Source organism: Pleurodeles waltl, chromosome 1_2 (assembly GCF_031143425.1).
Source record: "Pleurodeles waltl isolate 20211129_DDA chromosome 1_2, aPleWal1.hap1.20221129, whole genome shotgun sequence".
Lineage (NCBI taxonomy): Eukaryota > Metazoa > Chordata > Amphibia > Caudata > Salamandridae > Pleurodeles > Pleurodeles waltl.
The window spans coordinates 278,128,191-278,151,790 of record NC_090437.1 but is presented as its reverse complement, the minus strand read 5'-3'; positions in this window follow the sequence as shown (position 1 = coordinate 278,151,790).

The window sequence follows — 23,600 nt, the reverse complement described above, 5'->3', positions numbered from 1 at the left end:
TCTCCTGCTAGGGGTATATCGGGAACCAAACCTACTAGGAAATTCTTGCAACACTGGAGGACCATCAGCACATAGGCTGCCTCAGAACCAGAAGCCTTATGCTCATTATACAAAAGGTCATTCACCAAATAGATTAAGTGATCCCCAGAGGGGGATCACCTGCTGCCTGGGCTGAAAATTTCCACCTCATGCCCTCTAGAGTGGGCCACCCTTCTTGTGACCTGTAGAACTCTTCCCTGGTGGGCCCACCCTAAACGTACCAGCCAGCAAGCTCAAGCAGGTTACCTAGGATGGCAATGTGTTCCTTTGTTGGTTTGCAGGCCTCCTCCTCATGGTCCCTGTCAACCTCAATCATGTGGACTTCATGGACTGGTTTTCCATACCTCTTGGCTTTCTCCTTCTTGGTAGCTGCCTGGGCCATTGTTCCAGACTCCAGATGTCCTTGAGTCCCTTCATGGGCAGCCATGGACCATGTGATCATACAGACCCACTCAGGCAGCACCAACATCTCTAGGTGTGACCTGAGTTCTACCTCCCTCCAGGCAGTGTGCTCCAGGTCATTGCCTAACAGACAATCTATAGGCAGGGCTCACAGCTACTTTCATAGAACCTGAGACCACCCCACTCAAAGTGAACTAGAGCCACTGGCATATAATTCTCAAGATTGTCTGCAACTATGACTTGATGGAATGTGTTTGGTAGGAATTGCGTTGTAGACACCAGCTGAAACTTCACAGTATTCATGCTGGCTCCTGAGTCTCCACCTATACTTACCTATACTTGCCTATACTTGGAAGTATTAGCAGTCATATAGGTTTTCAACACCATTTTCTTATACCCCAGGGAAACTAGGGTGGCTGCTGTCTGCTCCCTAAAGCTAACTGGGACTGCATCCTCCCTGATCGCTACACTCGCTAAGCCTGGTGTCTGTCGACTAGTGGTGGGCTTTGCCCTGTTGGGACATTTGGAGCCACCCTTAAATTGCCCATACTTGTAGCATTCAGGGGCATATTTATACTCCGTTTGCGCCGAATTTGCGTCGTTTTTTTCGACTCCATATTTATACTTTGGCATTAGACGCGTCTAGCGCCAAAGTTCATGGAGTTAGCGTAATTTTTTTGCGTGAACACCTTCCTTGCGTTAATGATATGCAAGGTAGGCGTTCCCGTCTTAAAAAATTACTGCGATGCATACGCGTCGTATTTATACTCCCAGGCAAAAATGACGCCGGGAGTGGGCGGGTCTAAAAAACCCGCATTTGCGCCGGATTTTAGCGCCTGGGTCAGGGCAGGCGTTAAGGGACCTGTGGGCTCAGAATGAGCCCAGAGGTGCCCTCCCCTACCCCCAGGGACACCCCCTGCCACCCTTGCCCACCCCAGGAGGACACCCAAGGATGGAGGGACCCACCCCAGGGACATTAAGGTAAGTCCAGGTAAGTATTTTTTTTAATTTTTTTTGTGGCATAGGGGGGCCTGATTTGTGCCCCCCTACATGCCACTATGCCCAATGACCATGCCCAGGGGACAGAAGTCCCCTGGGCATGGCCATTGGGCAAGGTGGCATGACTCCTGTCTTTGCTAAGACAGGAGTCATTTCAATGGGGGTTGGGAGTCGAAAAAAATGGCGCAAATCGGGTTGAGGCGAAAAATTTGCCTCAGCCTGACTTGCCCCATTTTTTGGCACCCAAGCTCCATATTCCCCTACGCCGGCGCTGCCTGGTGTACGTCGTTTTTTTTTAACGCACACCAGACAGCGCCGGCGGCTAACGCCGGCTAACGTCATTGAATAAATACTGCGCCCGCATGGCGCTTCAGAATGGCGTTAGTCAGCGCTAATTTTTTGGGCGCAAAACTGCGTTAGCGCAGTTTTGCGTCAAAAAGTATAAATATGGGCCTCAGTTCATTGGGGTACAAACCTCCCTGTCTTGTGTTCACAGACCCCCTTCTTCTTAGGATCAGATTGGAACTTGTTACCACTACTGTGTTATACAGATACTGTACGGACTTATTGTTATTGATCATTATAGCCTCGGCCATTTATGAAAATGGAAACAACTGAAAATAATTATTTTCTATATTCTTTTATCTTTGTTTAGCAAAATGGGCATGTTCCACTACAATGGCAATTTGGGTGGGCGGTCCGGGTAGATTTGTGTGTATTTATTCTATCTGCCAAAGCTCGTGGGAAGGTCATTTGAGTACATAAAATTGAACACTGCTGCACATCTCCCACACAGGAGTGGCAGTAAAAATTAAGGGCTTATTTTTCAAAGATCTGCCTCGCTCTTACACTACATATTTTGGTGCAAGAGTGTCACAATCCCCTCTTGTGCCCTGTGTATTGTGGGTTCTGTGAACATGGCTCATGTTGTCATTCCTCTGTGCCACCTCACAGCCTCCTGCAACCCATGGTCCCACTCACCAAACTCTTCACCCCCTTGAACCTCTTTTACCATGGTTCCTTTTGTTTGCACTCTTGTAAGAGAACTACTTGTTTCTTGGTTGATTATCTCCAAGTGCCATTATCTATTGACTGCAATCATATATCCTTATTTGTTCCACCTGTCTTGGTTATTGGCTAACTGCTGTGACCTTATTGAATCCAACAGCTAATACTCTTTGGTTCCGTCTGCCACCATTAATTGATTCCAACCGTCACTTGCACCTGTGTCAGCAATTTTTTTTATTATTTCATTATTTTAACATGTGCTCTCTCCCTGGTTTCCTTTGGAACTTTCTGACCTTCCAAGTGAGCCATGTACCTTTCTGCAACAGTCTTTCCTAATGGATATATATACCCCATCTGAACCTGTGTCAGGGCATGACTTCATTCCAGCACTGCTCAAGCATTTTTAGTACACCACTTTTTAAGCCACCTGAAACCCTCCCTCTCTCTAGTCTTACAAGCCTTCCTGTTGACCCGTGATCCTGAATCCATTGATGTTTCTAGTGTCTTTGCATCCAGAGCTATGATTCCACCTCTTCTTGGGATTCTTGCACCACACCCTCCTGTCTTTCTCTGGATTCCAGTTGAAGAATTAAAGATAAGGCTAAGTACTTGATCCTCAGGTTAGTGTGTGCTAAACCTTAGATAAGTTTGAAATCAAGCCAAGATTGAGCTTTTTTAAAGTGAATACTTGTTCTTTGAAATTGGACATTATTTGTTTCTATATTTCTAAAAGTCCTAGCAATTCAGACACTTTAACTTGTGGGCGCTCCAAACTTTAATTGCATCAGAACTTAAGGTATCCAAGTAAGTACTTTTTGACCAGTTTTGTATCAAGAAGTTGGAAAGACGTTAGAACGTATGATCTATACATTCAAGTTTGAACTGAACACTGTATGTTGAGACATTTTTCAGATTGCCAGAAACTCCAGCTTACTTTTGAATTGTACCTGCTCTCAAGCATTATTTGTGATGAAGCCTGCAAGTGATATTATTATAAATAACTGTTTAAATGCTATGGGGCATATTTACAAGCCTTTTGCGCCACCTTAGCACCACCATAGCGTCATTTTTTTATGCTAAGGTGGCACTAAGCTGCTTTTCTGTGGTGTCATAATTACTAATTGGTGCAATGTCTTCATTGAGCCACTTTGTAACCCCTTGCGCCACATTATGCCTGTGCCAGGCATAATGTAGGCAAAGGGGGTGTTCTGGCGGAGGGAGGCAGGATACATTAGTGCAGTGAAATTTTCAACTTTTCACCGCCACATTTTTTCATAATTTTTAAGGCTTTGAAATGGCACAGCCATTGTAATCAATAGGCCTCCCTGTGCTTTGCTGCACTACCGTCAACATTTTTGACGCTAGTCTAGCAAAGGGCAACAATAGCGTCTAAAATGTTGACTTTATTGTGCTAACGACTGTCATGGTGCACTGTATTGTAAATATAGCGCAACCATGGGTTCGTTAGGTGCCGGTAGGGGAGGTGCAAGAAAAGTGGTGCATCATCTACCCCTTTCTTATAAATATGCCCCTATGTGCTGAGAACTGGTGGTGAACAACTCTTCTTCTTGTTTTCAGTGCACCACACCCGCATCAGTACTGAAAGGACCAGGGAGTACAGACCCTCCTATACAGTGTCCTAAGGCAGCAGAGCAGACCCAGTGATGCAAGTCTATTTTTTTCTTATTCCATCCCAACCCCCCTTCCCCTCCATAGCAGTGTATGATTTAAGGGTTGTGGTTCCTTGATCATTAGCTACTCTCTGTCCCGCATCATCTCCGTGGTCGGAACCAGGTGAGTGAATGACAAAGAGTGAAGCAACTGCTTAAGACAGATTTCTCAAGCCAGGCAAGGCCACCTTGTGTGCCTGATAAATCTAGAGTAAGCAACATGACGCAATGCGCTGTGTTGCGTTACTCTGCCCTGGTGAGGTGTTCCATGGGTGGAACGTGGGTGTTTCCCTTAATCCACCCTTGGATTTTGGCGCATTCCCAGATTTGCTATAACTGGTAGACCTCGGAATGCATCAAAATCCTATGCCTTTCCTGGCAAGGCATAACAAGGAGGAAAATCTTTATTTCTCCTCATACTTTTTCTGTCCATTGTCTGCAGCATTATAGAAGGAGGAATATGCTTCAGGGGATTGTTTTTGTGCAGGAAAGCATCTCTTCCTGCACAAAAACAACCCTGCTTACAATGCGAGCACCCTTGCACCATGGTGCACAGTGGCCGAGCTCCAGAGAGCCCCCTCAGTACAGAAAACTGTGCAGTGGCCATAGGCCCCTGACTGGGTGTAGGGAGCCCTCTACAGGCACTTTGCACAGGGCCCACTTATGTTTTGTTACACCACTGATGGTGCAACAGTGTGTTGGCGCTGGGCAGTACATTGTGTGTCAGCACTGGGAAAAGCCAGGAATGCACAGTACAATGTTAAGAACAGTTCATTCCTTTCCTTTCCCTATCACGCAGCGCAGCAAGATAAGCTGCTGTGCTGCCCGACGTTATACGATGATAACAAAGCCCCTCAATAGATTCTATTCTAATGGGTCTGGTAATTACTGTTACCAGCCAAACGCTATTAAAAGGTCACTTGTAATGAAGGCCTGGGTATTGAACTCAGGACATTGACACAAACTTTCTAACTTTTTATATGATAAGCATGACCAGCAACACTGATGTGAAAAGCTAATACAAAAAAGATAACGAAAAGCACAGCCTTTGCCCACTGTTAAGACATTGTGGGTTGTTGTCCAAACCAGAGATAACCAAATAAGATAACAATGATGAACAGCTTCAGAGGTCAAGAGTGACGAAGGTTTGAAAATATATCGATAGGTTGGTAGAAGATTTTGGCCCTGATTTATACTTTTTGATGCAAAACAGCACTAATGCAGTTTTGTGTCAAAAAGTATAGCACCGGCTTGCGCCCTTCCAGGATGCGAGTCAGGTGCCATATTAAGGGAAAGGCGCAATCTGGCGCAAAGGGTGGGCTAGCATCAAAAAAATTGACCTTAGCCGGGTGGGGTGGGAGAAGAGGATTTTGCACCAAAAAATAATGTTAGGCTGGTTAGAGTAAATAAAAATGACTCTAGCCTGCTTAGCGTCATTTCTTGATGCAAAACCTACCATACCTTATTACTCCTGTCTTATAAAAGACAGGAGTCATGTCCAGCACCCCAATGGTCAGCACAGGGGACAAGAGTCCCCTGGACATGACCATTGCACCCAGTACCATGTAGGGGGCCCATTTCAAGGCCCCCAATTGCTCTTAAAAAAAAAAAAAATACTTACCTATACTTACCTGGGATGGGGTCCCCCATCTCCGCTGTCCCTCTGGTGTGGTGGGGGTGTCCTTGGGGGCTAGGCAGGGCACCTGTGGGCTCCTTCCATGGTGTTCCACAATGAAAATGGGCCCACAGGTCCCCTAACACCTGCCCTGACCCAGGCGTTAAATAATGGCGCTAAGCAGACTTAGGGGGTCATTCCAACCTCGGCGGTAAAAGGCGCTTACCGCCGTTCAGAAGACCGCCATAACACCGCCGCGGCCGCGGTAAACCGCCACGGTCATTCTGACCCACAACAGGCAAACCGCCAAAATACAGACATCCACAAAAGTCCGCCACACCAAAGGGCAGCGAGAAACTGGCGATGACCAAACCTCCACCGTCACGCCAACAGAAATACGCCCACACTATCACGACACACGGATCCACGCGGCGGTCTTTCAACCGCGGTATTCCATTGGCGGTACACACCACCGCGCTCAAAATACACACACACTTACAAAATACAACCACATTGGACAATTCAAAATACACACACCTGAGACACATACACACACCACTCCCACACACCCAATTAAATATAAAATACACACCCACATCACTCCACTCCTAGAGATTCGTGAACACGCACCGAGAAAAGACATCCGAGCACCCAGACACCCAATTCACTGTCACCCAGCAATATTTGCACGCACTTCACACAACACAACAATACACATCACCACACTTAGCACCACACAATCCACCCTACACATCACCCACACCACCCCATGGCACCGCAAAGACACCCCAGGTTCTCTGATGATGAACTCAGGGTCATGGTGGAGGAAATTGTACGAGCAGAGCCACAGCTGTTCGGGGCACAGGTGCAGCACACCACCATTGCCAGGAAGATGGAGCTATGGAACAGAATAGTGGACAGGGTCAATGCTGTGGGACAGCACCCAAGAAATCGGGACGACATCAGGAAGAGGTGGAACGACCTACGGGGGAAGGTGCGTTCCATGGTATCCAGGCACAACATCGCGGTGCAGAAGACTGCCGGCGGACCCCCACCTCCTCCCCCAGAATTTACAACATGGGAGGAGCAAGTCTTGAACATCCTGCATCCTGAGGGCCTCGCAGGAGTAGGCGGAGGAATGGACTCTGGTAAGGCAAATCTTAACTACTTCTTCCCCCCACCCCACCTGCATGCCAACTCATACCCCCACCCTTACCCTCACCCCCATCACACCTACTCCTTGCAACTGTCTCACCATCACAACCCACCCATCCCAACACCTAGCCCTGCATGCGTCCACAAAGCATGGACACCCATCACCTAAGCATGCCCACTGCACATACACATACAACCCCCCCGCCCAACCACCGTCACAACAGCCCCCACAAAGGAATGCCAGCACTGGGGTACACGGGCACCCACCCATTGCACGCTATGACACACACAGAAGCAATTACCATACTTTTATACCCCTGCAGGACCCGAACGCCACGTCACCGCCCAGGAGGGTCCACAAATGTCCACTCCACCCCCAGAAGAGGCCCACAGTGAGGACAGCAGCTCTGTCTCCCTGGATCTAGATGACCAGCCCGGTCCATCGGGGACCTCGGGACAGTCGGTTCCCCTCACACAGCCACAGGCCACAGTAGACCTTCCCCCCTCTGGGAACACCAGCACAGCACCCACCCAGCGGGCCCATACCTCTGTCCCCAGGACACGTCAATCAGCGGTGTGTCCACCACTACAGGGAACCCAGGCTAACCCACCACCCCAACAACAACAGGGACCTGGGGGCAGTTGTAGTGGGCACACGGTCCAGGGGACAGAGGCCCAGGGAAACAGGGGAACTGGGAGGGCTGCTGTGCGACAGGGGGGGGACAAGCTCAGGGAACCCACTCTCCACGAGGCCCTCTCCTCCATCATGGGAGCATACCACCGCTCCCAGGAGACGATGGCGACGGTCCTGGCCAGGTTTCAGGAGATCCAGCTTCTGCAGGAGCAACAGTATATGGGGTTCAGGGAGGAACTAAGAAACATCAGTTCCGCCATGGGTACCATCGTAGTGGCCCTGAATGAGGTAGTCACGACATTGCGGGACACTGCGGCACCTCAAAGGGCCCCTGACACTAGCATGCACCAAGAACTGCCTACCACCTCCGCCGGCGTGAGTGGACAGGAGGCCCCGACACAAGACCAACAGGCCACCAGAACCCCACCCCCTGCAGAAGGAGAACCACCCCGCAAGCGGGCCCTGAGATCCAGGAAGAAGACAGAGTAAGATGTCAAGACCCCCGCCAGCAAAGGATACTGCCCTGATTGTCATCCCACTGTCCCACATTGTCACCCTGTCCAACCTTAAACTGCCCCTGCTCCACTTCCCACAGGCATTTGGACAATGCACCTGTGAAACTGATAGTCTGGACTCTGCCATGGACAATCCTCCACCATCACCCCTCACCGATTTGCAACCACCCATCCAATTTAGAGCACTTGAATAAAAACACTTATTGCACAAAACAATCTGGAGTCTGGCTGTGATTTAGAACAAATGTAGCAGACATGACCGTGCCAAAATGTTCATTCACATTGTGATGCTAACAAACCACTGTCACACAGCTGTAGTCCATGGGGAAACAAAGCAGATGTCACGCAGTGGGGCCCACATCTCTGAAAACGGAAGGGAAAGTCACAACACAGTTACCATACACTGGGGGAAAAGAGTCAGACAGTAGAGAGGTAGGAGTCATTAAGTAAATGTAATATGCCAGTGTCTATTCTTACCTGTGTGTCACTGAAAATACTGCTGTATTACTGTGTTCCTGTTCTCTATGTCGTCCTCTTCGGCTTCCTCCTCTTCACTCACCACAGGCTCCACAGCTGCAACAACACCACCATCTGGACCATACTCCTGCAGAAAAGACACCTGGCGGCGCAAAGCCAGGTTGTGAAGCATACAGCAGGCCACGATGATCTGGCACACCTTCTTTGGTGAGTACATTAGGGATCCACCTGTCATATGGAGGCACCGGAACCTGGCCTTCAGGAGGCCAAAGGTTCGCTCGATCACCCTCCTAGTCCGCCCATGGGCCTCATTGTACCGTTCCTCTGCCCTTGTCCTGGGATTCCTCACTGGGGTCAGTAGCCAGGACAGGTTGGGGTAACCAGAGTCCCCTAATAGCCACACCCGGTGCCTCTGGAGTTGACCCATCACATATGGGACGCTGCTATTCCGCAGGATGTAGGCATCATGCACTGACCCAGGAAACTTGGCATTAACATGGGAGATGTACTGGTCAGCCAAACACACCATCTGTACATTCATGGAATGATAACTCTTCCGGTTCCTGTACACCTGTTCACTCCTGCTGGGGGGGACCAAAGCAACATGTGTCCCATCAATGGCACCTATGATGTTGGGGATATGTCCAAGGGCATAGAAATCACCCTTCACTGTAGGCAAATCCCCCACCTCAGGGAAAACGATGTAGCTCCGCATGTGTTTCAGCAGGGCAGACAACACTCTGGACAACACCTTGGAAAACATAGGCTGGGACATCCCTGATGATATGGCCACTGTTGTTTGAAATGACCCACTTGCTAAGAAATGGAGTACTGACAGCACCTGCACTAGAGGGAGGATCCCTGTGGGTTGGCGGATGGGTGACATCAGGTCAGGCTCCAGCTGGGCACACAGTTCCTGTATAGTGGCTCGGTCAAGCCTGTATGTCAGTATGACATGTCGTTCCTCCATTGTCGACAGGTCCACCAGCGGTCTGTACACGGGAAGATTCCTCCATCTCCTCGCATGTCCCAGCGGACGGTGCCTATGAAGGACAACAGCGAGCACAGAGTCAAGCAACCCACAGGTACGTAACCACAGCTTGCACATAACACGATTCCCAATTCATTGAATGGCTTGTATGAGTGTTGGTGCATGGCCTAGGTATGTGTGACGCAGTTGGTAATTAGGCCATGTGGGCCCTTGAAATGGCGGCTGCCTGACCTGTGAAGTGCGACAGTGGGATGTGAGGTCAATGCGTTGGCGTGGCACACAGCAGCGGTAGGCGGTCGAAGACCCCGGCGCTAAGCCGCATTGGTTAACATTGAACCCTATGGGTTTCAGGAGCCAATGACGAAGTGCGCCGGCGGTCGCGGTACGCACCGCCGCGGACGTGACCGCCATTTTCTATCTGCTTAATCACTCGATACCTGATCTTCGACAGGAGAGGACCTACACTGCAAGTGCGGCTGTGACCTCGGTCTGGAAGAGACAATGGCTCATGCGACTGGGGAAAGGGCCCCTGCCTTCACTGCGGAGGAGTTGGAGAAACTTGTGGATGGGGTCCTCCCCCAGTATGCGCTACTCTACGGTCCTCCAGATCAACAGGTAAGTACACTGGGACCATGCTTAGTGGGCAATGCCTGGGTTGAGTGGGGTGGATGAAAGATGGTGGGGAGGGGTGCGATTGAGGCATGCATCAAACGACAGATGAGAGCATGTGCCACATGGCAAGGGTGGGGATGGGGGGCCACTCACATCGAGCATGCAGAAGGTGATGACAATTTTTCTCTCCCTGTACATGTCACATAGGTCAGCGCCCACCAGAAAGTCGTGATTTGGCGTGCCATCGCCAAGGACGTCCGGACCCTAGGGGTCCACAACAGACGGGGCACCCACTGCCGGAAGAGGTGGGAGGACATCCGACACTGGAGCAGGAAGACGGCGGAGACTCATCTGGGGATGGCCTCCCAACGTAGGAGGTGTGCCAGTCGTCATTTGACCCCCCTGATGTCCCGGATCCTGGCGGTGGCCTACCCCGATTTGGATGGGCGCGTGAGGACATCACAGCAGACACAAGGGGTGACTTTGCGGACTTTGCACGCAGTGGAGGTGTCTGGGTGGGGGAGAAGGGCTGTGGGTATCCCTAGGCCAGGGCGATTTCTGTAGGCTAGGCCCCTCCGTAAGGCATGGCCCTGTGCCCCCGCCCCCCACCTCTGTAGGGTGCCAAGTACAGGTATCCATGGCCCTGTGTCATCTATGTGTGCAGTTGTCGTCCATAGGCTTGTGGGCCATGTCCCATGGATTGCGTAGTGGACCCCAAGTGCGCGGCGTAGTGCAAGGGGCTTCTGTGTCTGTCTTGTCCACCAACAGTAGCAGTAATCCATGCACTCAACATGTCTTTATTTCTCCTCCCCCCTTTTTTGTGGTCTTCCTGTTCATGTGTGGATTAGCATCATCAGGCGGAGGAGAAGTGGCATCGGAGCACGAGGGAGCTGCATCTCACATGGCCATGGCGGGCCATTCAACAGAATCGGATTTCAACAGTGAGACGGAGGGCGAGGGGAGCTCCACAGCGGGGACTCGTGCTGATGTCAGTGACAGCGACTCGTCCTCTGAAGGGAGCTCCCTTGTGGTGGCGGCAACATCCGTGCCCCCGCAACAACAGGTACAGCCGCCACTCAGCGCACCAGCACCGCCCTCCCAGCAGCCCCTCAGCGTTTGCCCCGTGCCCGCTCACCCAGGAAGGTGGGCATCTCCTTCACCCCAGGCACCTCAGGCCCTGCCCCTGTCGCCCCTGCTGCCCTCAGTGAGGAGGTCATTGACCTCCTAAGGACCATCATTGTTGGGCAGTCTACCCTTTTGAATGCCATCCAGGGTATACAAAGAGAGGTGCACCAGAGTAATGCATACCTGGAGGGCATTCATTCGGGTCAGGCTGCCCATCAGCGATCGTTCAACGCTCTGGCCTCAGCACTGACGGCAGCAATTGTCCCTGTCTCTAGCCTCCCCCCTCCAACTTCCTCCACCCAGACCCAATCCCCTGTACCTCTGCCTATCCCAGACACACCTACAGACCAGCCTGCACACACCTCAACACCCAAGGGAAGCTCATCCAGACATAAGCACCACACATCACACAAGCATTCACACAAGCAACATCCACATGCAGACATACCAACAGCCACTGCCTCCACTGTGTCCCCCTCCTCCTCGTCTCCCTCCTCCCTCCCTGTGATGTCACCACTCACACTTGCATGCACAACATCTTCAGCCACTATGTCCATCACCTGCACACCCACCAGAACACTCCGCACACGTGCAGTCACCACCCCCACTACCATTTACACGTCCCCTGTGTCCTCTCCAAGTGTGTCTGTCACCCCCTCCTCCAAACTACACAAATGCAGGCAGCCACCCACCCAACAGCCATCCACCTCACGACAGCCTCCAGCCCAAGCATCTGCACCCAAAGACACCAGACTTCACACTCCTACAACCACATCCTCTTCCTCCACTCCCATACCCACTACACCTACCCGTCCCTCTCTTTCCAAATTGCTTTTCCTTTCCAAACTTGACCTCTTTCCTACAACTCCCCCACCCCGTCCATCTCATAAGACTCCAATCAGCACCTCAGCCACCACAAAACCGGGACCAGTGAAGACTGTTGTCCATGGACTGTGGAGTCCCCCACCCTCAGGGCATCCAGTTCAGCTAGGAGCCAAGGCACGGCCAGCCCACCACCGGAAAAGCATCCTAAGATTGCCAGTGCCCGGTGCGAGCGACCAAAGACCCCAGGGACAAAAATCCCTACATTGGCTCCGGCAGGAAGTCAGGTGCCACCTGCCACACCGCCAAAGGTGGGAAAGGGCCACAAGCATGCAGGGAAGGGTGGGAAGGGCAGCACGCCAGACAAGTCCGGCAGCAGGCCAGCTGGCCAGGAGGGCCCCACCAGCCGCATCCCAGGTGTGCAGGAGGATACACACAGGCCCGGTACTGCAGCCCAGGAGGGCCCCGCAAGCCACCAGACAGATGGGCAGGAAGGCCCCGCCAGCCACATGTCAGGTGGCGAGTGACATCCATGCCGGGCCGGATCCGCTGACCAGGACACTCATCTCAAGCACCGCTCCGCTGGGCACCGCCGTCTCAAGCACCGCTGAACAGGGCCCTTCATCTCAAGCACCGCTGAACTGGGCCCTTCATCTCAAGCACCGCTGAACTGGGCCCTTCATCTCAAGCACCGCTGAACAGGGCCCTTCATCTCAAGCACCGCTGAACAGTGCCCTTCATCTCAAGCACCGCTGAACTGGGCCCTTCATCTCAAGCACCGCTCCGCTGGGCACCGCCATCTCAAGCACCGCTCCGCTGGGCACCGCCGTCTCAAGCACCGCTGAACAGGGCCCTTCATCTCAAGCACCGCTGAACTGGGCCCTTCATCTCAAGCACCGCTGAACTGGGCCCTTCATCTCAAGCACCTCTGAACAGGGCCCTTCATCTGAAGCACCGCTGAACAGGGCCCTTCATCTCAAGCACCGCTGAACTGTGCCCTTCATCTCAAGCACCGCTGAACTGGGCCCTTCATCTCAAGCACCGCTGAACTGGGCCCTTCATCTCAAGCACCGCTGAACAGGGCCCTTCATCTGAAGCACCGCTGAACAGGGCCCTTCATCTCAAGCACCGCTGAACTGGGCCCTTCATCTCAAGCACCGCTGAACAGGGCCCTTCATCTCATGCACCGCTGAACAGGGCCCTTCATCTCAAACACCGCTCCGCTGGGCACCGCCGTCTCAAGCACCGCTGAACTGGGCCCTTCATCTCAAGCACCGCTGGCCCATTGGCGGAAGGGGCAGGCCCGCATCTGTGTCGGGCAGGGCTGCACGAAGCACTCTGGGCACTAGTCCCCCTCCAGTACCAGTGTAGACTGTTATCCACTTGAGAGACTGTGGCTTTGCACTCCCCAGGATGGCACAGTGGGCAACCCACCCACTGTAGAGACTTGAGAGACTGTGGCTTTGCACTCCCCAGGATGGCACAGTGGGCACCCCACCCACTGTAGAGACTTGAGAGACTGTGGCTTTGCACTCCCCAGGATGGCACAGTGGGCACCCCACCCACTGTAGAGACTTGAGAGACTGTGGCTTTGGACTCCCCAGGATGGCACAGTGGCCATGGAGGCCCCTCGTGGATCTGGCGTCGTGGACTCATCTGGCTGAGGTGCCCCCCCTTCCCTTCCCCCTGAGGTGCCTGTAGTTTTCCTATCTGATGCCCCTGCAGTGTTCTCTCCGTTGGAGGCAGGTATCCTGTGTGGGCTTTGCCCATGTGTTTTGGCCCAGTGGCCCACGAACAATGGCTGATGGACATATCGGACTGGACAATTTATGTATATTAAGTTATAGATGTGCGATATATTTTATACTCAGTCTTACAATATAATTCTATATTTATAATCATTTCCTTTTGCCTTTGCATTCGTCCGGGGGGTTTAGGGGTGTAACTGTGATGTGTTGCTATGCTTTGATGTGTGTGTTGTAGTGGGTGAGGGTGGGTGTGTCGCATATGTGTGTCCCCGTAATTTTTTGCCTCTCCCCTCCCCTGTGTCGTAGGTGCAGTACTCATCGTTGTCTTCTGCGCCGGCGTTCGTGCTCCTGGTAGAGGAGCAGGAAGACAATGGCTGGTAGGATGTGTAGTTCGGGTTCCATGCTGTCCAGATTCCTCGTGGGGTGTATGGAGGTGAGCGTTTTCCGTTTGAAATGTCTGTTTCCACCGTGTTTTTATCGGCGGGGCTACCGCCCCAGAAAAGGTGGCGGATTGGTGGGTTGTGATAGGGTGGGCGGTACATTGTCTCCCGCCTGTCTGTTATCGGTGACCGCCGCGCTGTTTGTTTGTCGTGGCGGGCGGTGTGTTAAAGTGGCGGTCTCTGTTGGCGGTTTCCGCCAGGGTCGGAATTGCATTTTTTTTACCGCCAGCCTGTTGGCGGTTTGGCCGCCGCTTTAACACCGACCGCCAGGGTTGGAATGACCCCCTTATTGCCATTATTTAGGCCCACCTCCCTCCCATGCACTGTTTTTGCACGGGAGGATAAATAAGGCGCTAGGGCAGGGGTCTTCAAACTGTGGGGCCTGGGGGCCTCAAGTGATTCCAAGCGGGGCGCCAGGGTCTGGCCAAAAAGAAGCATTTCACAAATAACAGTGTTTTGTTTTAAGCAGAAACATGGTATGGCGTTTTTAAAATGGCAACAGTACTTAACTGCAATGTTTAAAAACATCTAGAGATATTTAAACATTGACATCTTTATCAAATATTTCTGAAAAATTCTGAAGGGGGCCCAATGATTTTTATTTTTCAACTCAGGGGTGCGGCATTGAAAAGTTTGGAGACCACTGCGCTAGGGCCTTAAAGTCATTTTTTGGGTGGGAACACCCACCCTGCATCTCATTGATGCAAGGTGGGTTCACGCATCCAAAAAATGACTTTAACTCTGATATTTTGGGGCTAGACATGTCTAGCGTCAACATCTAAATATGGAGTTAAGTTTGCGCTGAATTAGCGTAAAAAAAATTGCAGCTAATTTAGCACAAACGTAGTATAAATATTCCCCTCTATTTTCTATTTCATCAAGTAATCATCTAAAAGCAAGTGGACGGATAATTTGACTTAAATAACTTGTTCATGTGTTCAATTCTTCCTAATGGGTGTGATGTTAAACATTATTAGGGTTATTGACTCGCTTGGCCCAGTGCCAAACACAGGTTAAATATTTTATTTACCCCTTCGAGGGCCCTATTTTCAAGTGGCCAAACAAATCTAACAGTTCCTCACAGGCAGAGTCATTGGTACCTCCAAAGATGGAGAGAATCCAGACTATTATAATCAGGACACTGATGATCACTAAGACAAAGACGAATTAGGGACACACATTAACGGTGAGTTTTAATTAACCCAGTAAGGCTTTCATTTTCCACAGACTTTCACACAGAGATTTCTGTTGTTTTCGCAGCTGAATTCTGTATGTGGAAATAAAGCAACCTATTGTCATTTCCTAATTCTGATGGGACCGTTAACTACTGTTACCAGCCCCATCAGCTATAGGTTTTAATTTATATTGAAGGCCTAGGTGTTAAATTAAAATAATTGAAACAAACCTACTAGTATTTTATCTATCAAACATGTCCCAGCAAGACTAGTGTGAAATCCTGAAGAAAAATGAATATGATATATAGAGCAATTACCAACAGGCATCCAACACAGACAGGACTAAACAAGCTGGTCATTGATAGTGAGCACCTTTAGAGGCCAGACTTGAAGAATGTTATATATACATTGCCTATGTATCTATGTAGTGAGTCATTCAGACACTGAACTATCCCAATAGCTTCATTTTTTTGTTGCAGTAACTGTATTTGGGGCATGTCTCTAAAGGCCATTTCTTGTTTGTGAAAAATAAAATTATTATTATTTCCTGGTTTAGCCACAGAAATAAATGACTGATATTTTACTCTACTTTAATACTGATTCTACAGAGTATGGGATCAGCACTCTTGTCAGGAAGGGCAACCACATTAATACAACTCCTTCGTTATGATGAACTGTGTAATACAAGGCAGTTTTGCACAGGTGTGCCAGTGGGATTCATCCCAATCATTATGCAACTCAAGAACCCATGAAGTCAGTTGCAGCTCATCAATGGGGTAATTACTGCAGTGTTCTGCCATCTGTATTCCACCACATATTTCTAAACACAGCTCGGTATTTCACTTAGCAGAGTTCATTAAAAAAGCAATGTTTGTGTTCTCATGAACAAAGCCAGGGCAAAGGTCAGCACACTCATCCACTCCCAGGCTTGTGGTGGCAGGCGAACAATGCAGTGCTTAACTGGGCGGAACCACAATTCATATGTAACATTACAAGTGGATGTCAGGTTTGCATTTGAGTGAGGGCGTATTTAAGCTACCCCCCTCACAAAAGTAGAATCCATTTATTTAGCAGACACATACAGTATGCCTCAGGTAGCGCTATATACTAGCTAAAATGGGGCTGTTGGGTGCCCATAAGTGCACCTCTGTACCAAATGAGAACCTACACAGATCAAGGGGGGGGGTTCAAATCCTTATCTCACCGTCCACTGCAGCTGAGGTTCCAGCCCTATAGGAAATTTGGAAAGTGATTGAGGCAGGTCATCCACATGTTCATCCTGCCTCTGCTCCCTGTCTGGTTCCTTGTTTTAAAGTGCTGGGGTCACACCTTGTTGCTCCTATTCTAGCAACATCTTCTCCTGCCTTAACAAAGTCACTAGACTAGGATTCAAGATAAGTAAGATATATTTCCAATATTGTTGCTCTGCACATGTGCAAGTGAGAAGTAGTGCCAGTACGTTAGAGTTTCAGTGTTGTGTATGTTTGCGAGTATGATTGTGTTTGAGCATGAGTGCGAATCAGTGAGTGTGAGTATATGTATGAATATTCTTGTGGGTGTGTTTGTGAGTGAGAGTGAGTCTATTTATGTGTAACTGAGACAGTGGGTAAATGAGAAAATGAGTGTGGATGAGTAAATGGGAGGGTTAGAGGAAGTGAAGGCGATGGAATGAGCAAGTGAAAGGAGTGATTGAGGGTTTGAAAGTGAGGGAGGTACAGCAAGTAAGTTTTAGTGGGTTAGAATGAGTGAGTGAGTTGGAATGACAGAAAGGATGTGTGAAAGAGTGAAATTAGATGTGTGTGTGTTTGTGAGTGTGTGAGATTAAGTCAGAGATAGTAAAAGAGTGAGTGTAAGTATGTCAGTGTGCTAACATGTTTATGCAAGTGAATGGAAACGGGTTTGAGTGAGAATAAGCTAGGAACTGAGTGGGAGAGTGAGGGAGTGTGAAGAAGGCTGAATGCATGTGAGTGAGGTGAGGAATGTGAGTATATGTGTGTGTGTGTGTGTGTGTGTATGTGAGCATCTGTACTTGTTTGTGTATGCATGCAGCTTTCAAGATTGCTGCTGTCCACATAATGGTCAAGGTTATACCTGGTTTATGAAGTCATGCATAGCAATCTGAAGACGGTGGGCTATTGGAGGTAATTCTTTGATTAAGGGGCACCTGAATCAAACTGAACCTCTAGCATACTGAAAGTAATTCTTGAAATATGGGCAACCCATGGAAAAATACTGGTGCTAACCTATTAAAGGTAATTCCTGGCCTAGGGGAGTGCAGCCATGGCATATGTGGGTAGGGGAGGCAAGCCACCTGGGAGAAAATTGTGGCTCTAACATACTGGAAGTATTTTTTGACATATGGAGCACCCATTTACAGACAGCATCCATGCAAAATTCTAATAATTGTATGCAATCCTTAGAAAAAGGGTGTATCAATGTCATATGTGGGGCATTCATTACACAATGCTAGAATAGGCATGCTGGGGGATAATGAATAAGATATAAAAGATACCCCCATAGCAAGCTTGGTTGAAAAAAATGGGATCAACTCCTGGGAGGCTTTATATTTCAGGGGAACATCAGAAAAGTAATGGAATATTTCACACGTGCCCTTTTGCCAATGGCTTGTTAGCAAATTTATGTGCCAACAGTGCCATATAATGTCCTATTTGACCCCACTTTTTTCACATTTTTTTTAGGGGGAGACTGTCCTCCTTCTACAAGTCAGTGTGCTACTCTTACAATCACATGGGGGGAAATGACTCCTTCCTTTTTTTGTCTGCTCATCTTTTGGTCTATACCTACTCATGAAACCTGTGTAGCCTGCATACCATGTTTCTCATGAACCTCTCTTTTAATAAATCTACAGAGTTTCTAAGAGTTTGGCAGATAGAATACTCTGTCATACACTTAGTGACTATAGCGCTCCTAGTATTACAAGTGCATTATAGCCTATGACACATAATATGATGGAGGGGGCATGGCCTGACCATTGTAGATGTGGTTGCTTGGTATCAGCCCTCATCCTGCTGCTGGCTGCTCCTCCTGTGGTGGAGTGGTGCCTCCCTGGCCTTCTTGGAGCCTTACTGCCACAGGCACTCGATCCCTAGATCCTGGGGGGAGTGGCCTTGCTGCTGGCCTCAAGATGACATCCTCGGCACTGGAGGGTTGAGTGAGTGACCCTGCTGTGCTCTTTGGGGGCCACAGAGTGCATGCTGTGGCCTGCTGGACTTCTTATTCCTGCCCCTGTGGTTCCTAACTGGGGTAAGTGCATGGGCCACAAGCACCACAGCTGCTGAGATGCTGTTTTGGGGCCGTGCTGGAGCGTGCACTGCTCTTCTTCGTGTTGCCTCCCCACGGAGGTTGGAGGTCCCATACAGGATGCCAGACCCTTGGTGTTTGCCCCCCCCCACTCTGCCTGTATCTAGAGACCAGCCCATGCCATATATAAAGAACCATGGTTAGTAATATGCTTGGTCTGATTGGCTCCTACCCCCTCCCAGTGTTCGACCTGTGGATGGTGGTGGCGGTGCGAGGAAGCCAATGCCCACTTTGAAGAGCCCGCTTGAATGCTTGTTGGGTGAGTCAGTATCGTTGATTCATTTATTGGAACTTGAGGGTGGGGGATGCCCCATTCATAGTCTCCGCCTGCTGGCTTCTTCTTCTTTACTGGGACCTTGAGACACACTGCTGTGGGGTGATTGCTGCTGCTTGTGCTGCACACAATGACCTGTGGTGCAAGCGGGCTGACGGACACAGTACTAGCGCTCCCCCTGTTTCTCAGATTCTGCATCTGTCCCTTCGCTACTGGTAAGGAGAGCCCACCCTCTCAAGCCCAGACGAAAATGAAAGATACATTACTGCTGCAGCTAGGAACTCTGATGCTACTACATACCCTTTGGATGCAGGTGGTGTTGCATCAATTCTCCATAGGCCTCTTGCATGGCAGTCTAGACTAGTGTTAGTGAGGACATGGCACTGTAGCACCAGGGCCTGCACTATATAGTGGACAGGAGTAGACAGTTGTGTCTTTGGACCTTAAGGATACTGTGCGGGAGCTCAGCCCCACCATCCACTACCTTTCTATGTCCATTAAACTCTTAGAGGAGCATGTGAAGGACACTGAAAACCATGCACGTAGGAACAACCTCTGCTTCATTGGATTCCCAGAGGCTGTGGAGGGTCCTTCCCTGAAAGGTTTTTGTAAGATTTGGTAAAATCCTGGCTCCTGCAGATTAGTTTGTCTTCTTGCTTTGTCTTTGAGTGGGCCTATAGATTCCTGGCACAGTGACCCCAACTGGGATCCCACCTCGGCCCCTCATAGACAGAATCCTTTATTATAAGGATAGAGATGCTATGCTTCAAGGGGTGCATCATATGCATCCATACCCTTCCAGGCTAATCACATCCTCATTTTTCCAGAATACACCTGGATGGTTGAGCATCAGCTAAGGGTGCGTCCCACAGCAGGAGGCACGAGTCCTGGTGCATTTTCATGGAACTCACTATCCACCCCTCACCTGTTTTGGTTACGGCAAAGCATATCATGCTGGTCGTAAACAAGGGTCCTGGGTCGTTGCTATCCTTTTACATGAGTCATTCCCTAGCTCAGTTTCAGGCATTGAGGGGATGCATGTGCATGTAGATGGTCTGTTGGAGGGTAGACACTACAGTTTCTTGAGAGTTTATATTCTGCCCAATTGCCTCCCTGTATCCTTATCCCACATGTGCAACGTTGTGCAAGATCTACCCTCTCCCAAGTCCCAGCATGGTTGGGAGTGATTTTAATGATGTCATAAATCCCAGCCTTGATAATATAGGAATGAGGGTGACAATTCCTCAATCCTCTTCCCCACTGACTGATTGGGCTGTGCCCCTGAGACTCTGTGATGCCTAACGGACACTCCAAACAAAACAGACTGAGTAAACACACCTACCTGTGGCTCACAGCAGCCTGCCCAGAATTGACTATTTCTTTGTCCCTGCCACAGGGCTCCCCAGGGCTTAGATTACATACATCCTGCCCCACTGCATCTCTGATTATGCTCCAGAGGTGATGCAATATGCCCATCCTGTGACGAACCTTAGGCCTATCTCGCCCCTTAATGCCTGGTGCTTGGTTGATGAGCAGTTCACCATTCAACCAACCAACCACCTGTTTCATGAACTTAGTACCTATTTTGATTCTAACAGAGAATCCTGTTGGAGCACTGTGTGGATGGCAGGTAAGGTGATAATGCAGGGCAGGGCAAGGGCATTTCTCCCTGGCCAGGCTTTAGCAGGTGGCAGATCTGGAAGCATAACTCCTGGTATGGTGAGGTGGGGAATCCCACTCCTTTCTACAGTAGGAAAATTGCAGAACCACCCTCTGTCATGTATGTATGGAGGAGACCAAATAATGCTGAATGGTCTCTACTAGATGGGTTCAAAAATAGGAGACAAATCCAGGAAGCTCCTCTATTGGCTGTTGACCCATGATGCCACCTCTAGTCTGATCCTGGTGGTCCGAACTGCTTCAGTTGTTTTGCTTATCTCATCGGCGGACATTGCCTCAGAGATTGCCATTTACTATAGCCCCCTTATACAACTGGTGCCCCATCTCTAGCCTAGAGGACCATATTCCAATGATAACATATCTACCACTGAGGACCATGGCAAAAGAAGACTAGATTGCTCTTGAATAAGTTGTGACTGTGGAGAAGACAGCCAATGCTATCAATGGCCTTAATTCAGGTAAGACGCCTGGCCTGGATGGCTTTCCACTTAAATACTGTAAGTAACTTCTTCGACTTCTGTCCCCCACCTTCTCAATTTCTTCTTGGAGGTTGTGGAGAAGGGCCACTTCCTCACAAACCTTGGCCTTGCTACAATTCTCCAGAAACCTGGAAACCACCCTGACATGTGTTTTTCATACTGGCCCATCTCTCCCGTCAATACAGAAGTTAAAATCTTTGCTAAAAATTCTTGCTGACCACCTTCTGCCATTGCTAATCTTCCTTATTCACTCAGATTGGTGTGCCTTCATGCCTCACAGAGGCACTAGGCATTGCATCTGTCGGGTTCACAGCACTTTGTAGCACCGGTGCAGCCACTCTTATGCTTCTGGATTTTCAGAATGCATTCAGTTCCCTGGTCTGGGACTTTCTGGCCCAGGTTCTCTCCTTCCTGGGATTTGGACCACATTTCCAATCCTTCATTAATGTGCCCTATGCTCATCCCAAGGCACAAGTCAGGGTTAACAGTGTTGTATCCTCTTGAGATTTGCAGCGGCACCAGGCAGGGCTGCCCGCCTTCCCGGTTACTGTTTACTCTGGCTATTGAGTCACTGGCAGTCTGGGTTCACTGTGATGCTCAATACTAGGACTTCCATTGATTGGACTGCCCAGAAGACAACATCAGCTCACATGCAGGTGATGTTCTGCTCTTCCTCTGTCAGCCTCACATTACCAGACTCCAGCTCCTCCAGATGCTTCACACCTATGGTAATGCCTCGTGACTCGTGGTTAATTGTGGTAAATCACTCCTTGTTCCTGTTGAAGGGGTTGGGAGGTAATCAATTGTCAAGACTGCATTCCTGTTTGTGTTTACACATAAGCTTTATTCGGCCAACAGACCATCAAAGCAATACAATACAATACAATATAAATAAATAAACATCATAATATCAATGCAAAATGTAAAAAAATAAAATAAAATAAAAAGGTCCATGTTTGCCCGACTTTGATCAATTTCGAATCATTGTAAATAAAAGATGCGTATGCGCCATGCCATTACTAAAAACTTACTTACTGCATAAATTGTCACATTTGAATGATGGCTTTTTAAAATCCTCAAAGCTAAAAAACATTTCCTTAAGTTCAATTCCCGACAGATTTTGTGAATCCATTTAAACCTTGGGGTTGAATAAGCGGGACAAAAAAACATAAAATGTTCTACTGTTTCGGAAGAAGTGCCACATGCAGGACAACTATCAGAGCTTAACTTAGGTCCCCATCTGCTCGTCAAGGCCTTCAAAGGTAATGTTCCGAATCGAAATCTGGCATACAAACTTTTGCCTAGTAAATCAGGTATTATATCTAAATATGGTTCGAACTCTGGGTACCATTTAAAATCAATAAACAAATTAGTTAAATGACCATTCGATTTTTGAGAAATGTAATTATTACGTATGTGGGACCAGTAAGCTCCCTTCAGTACTTTTACATGGGACTTCAAGAGTTGCTGGGGATTCTCCCAAAGGTTCCTCAATCCCAGCGTGCAAAACCAACCGGATACGTATTTGATCCATAGGATGGACATAGAGTTAGGGCTTTTTAACAATTCTAATAGAGAAAACTTATATATAGCTAGTTCGGGAACTACCCAAAGCCTCAACCAATATAACAGAGGCCGTAAGATAATTAAATCAGCTATTCGGTTAAACCCTATGTCTAAAAATAGGGGGGTTAATGGGGTGCTAGTAGGGCAAGCACATAAAGCCCGTGCAAAGCTATTCTCAATTTTGGTTATCCTACTGCTGTCTGACATACCCCAAATCTCTGCGTCGTAAACAGCAGCACCCTGCATTCCTGTTTGTAAATTAAGCTTCTTTTTCTATGTGTGACCATTGCTCTGGTGCCCGAGCTCACTTGGAGCTTAAAATGTGCATCACTGATGCATCGGACCCATTGGAACTTGGCCACCACTCTAACTCTCAATGTTAGAGTGTTTTTTTTCAAAATATGTTTTTTAACATAGTTCTCTTATTGGCAGATCCTGTATGGGATTTAACAACCTGGTATTTGAAAAGCTATATTTAATGTTTTATGAAATGTTGAATTCTGAAAGCAGTTTAGGAAAGATTTTACCAGTAAATTCAATTTTATTATTTGATACATTTAAATATTTAATTCAGCTCTAAAACTCTAATCCACTGGTTCCCAACCATTTTAGAACCCAAACCCACGTTTTAGTACAGCAAACGTTTGCGACCTAACTCACTTTAATGGAGATGAGGCGGGTGTTTTTTTCTGTAACTAAAGCATCATGTACTAGCGTATTGTTATTTGAAGACAGCACATTTTCTATTGAGTCATCAAATGTGTCCAGACAAACAGTTTTATAGATAAAACTATATTACACTGAAATGATAATATGTGAAAACCAGGTTTCAGAGAATATAATAATTATTTGT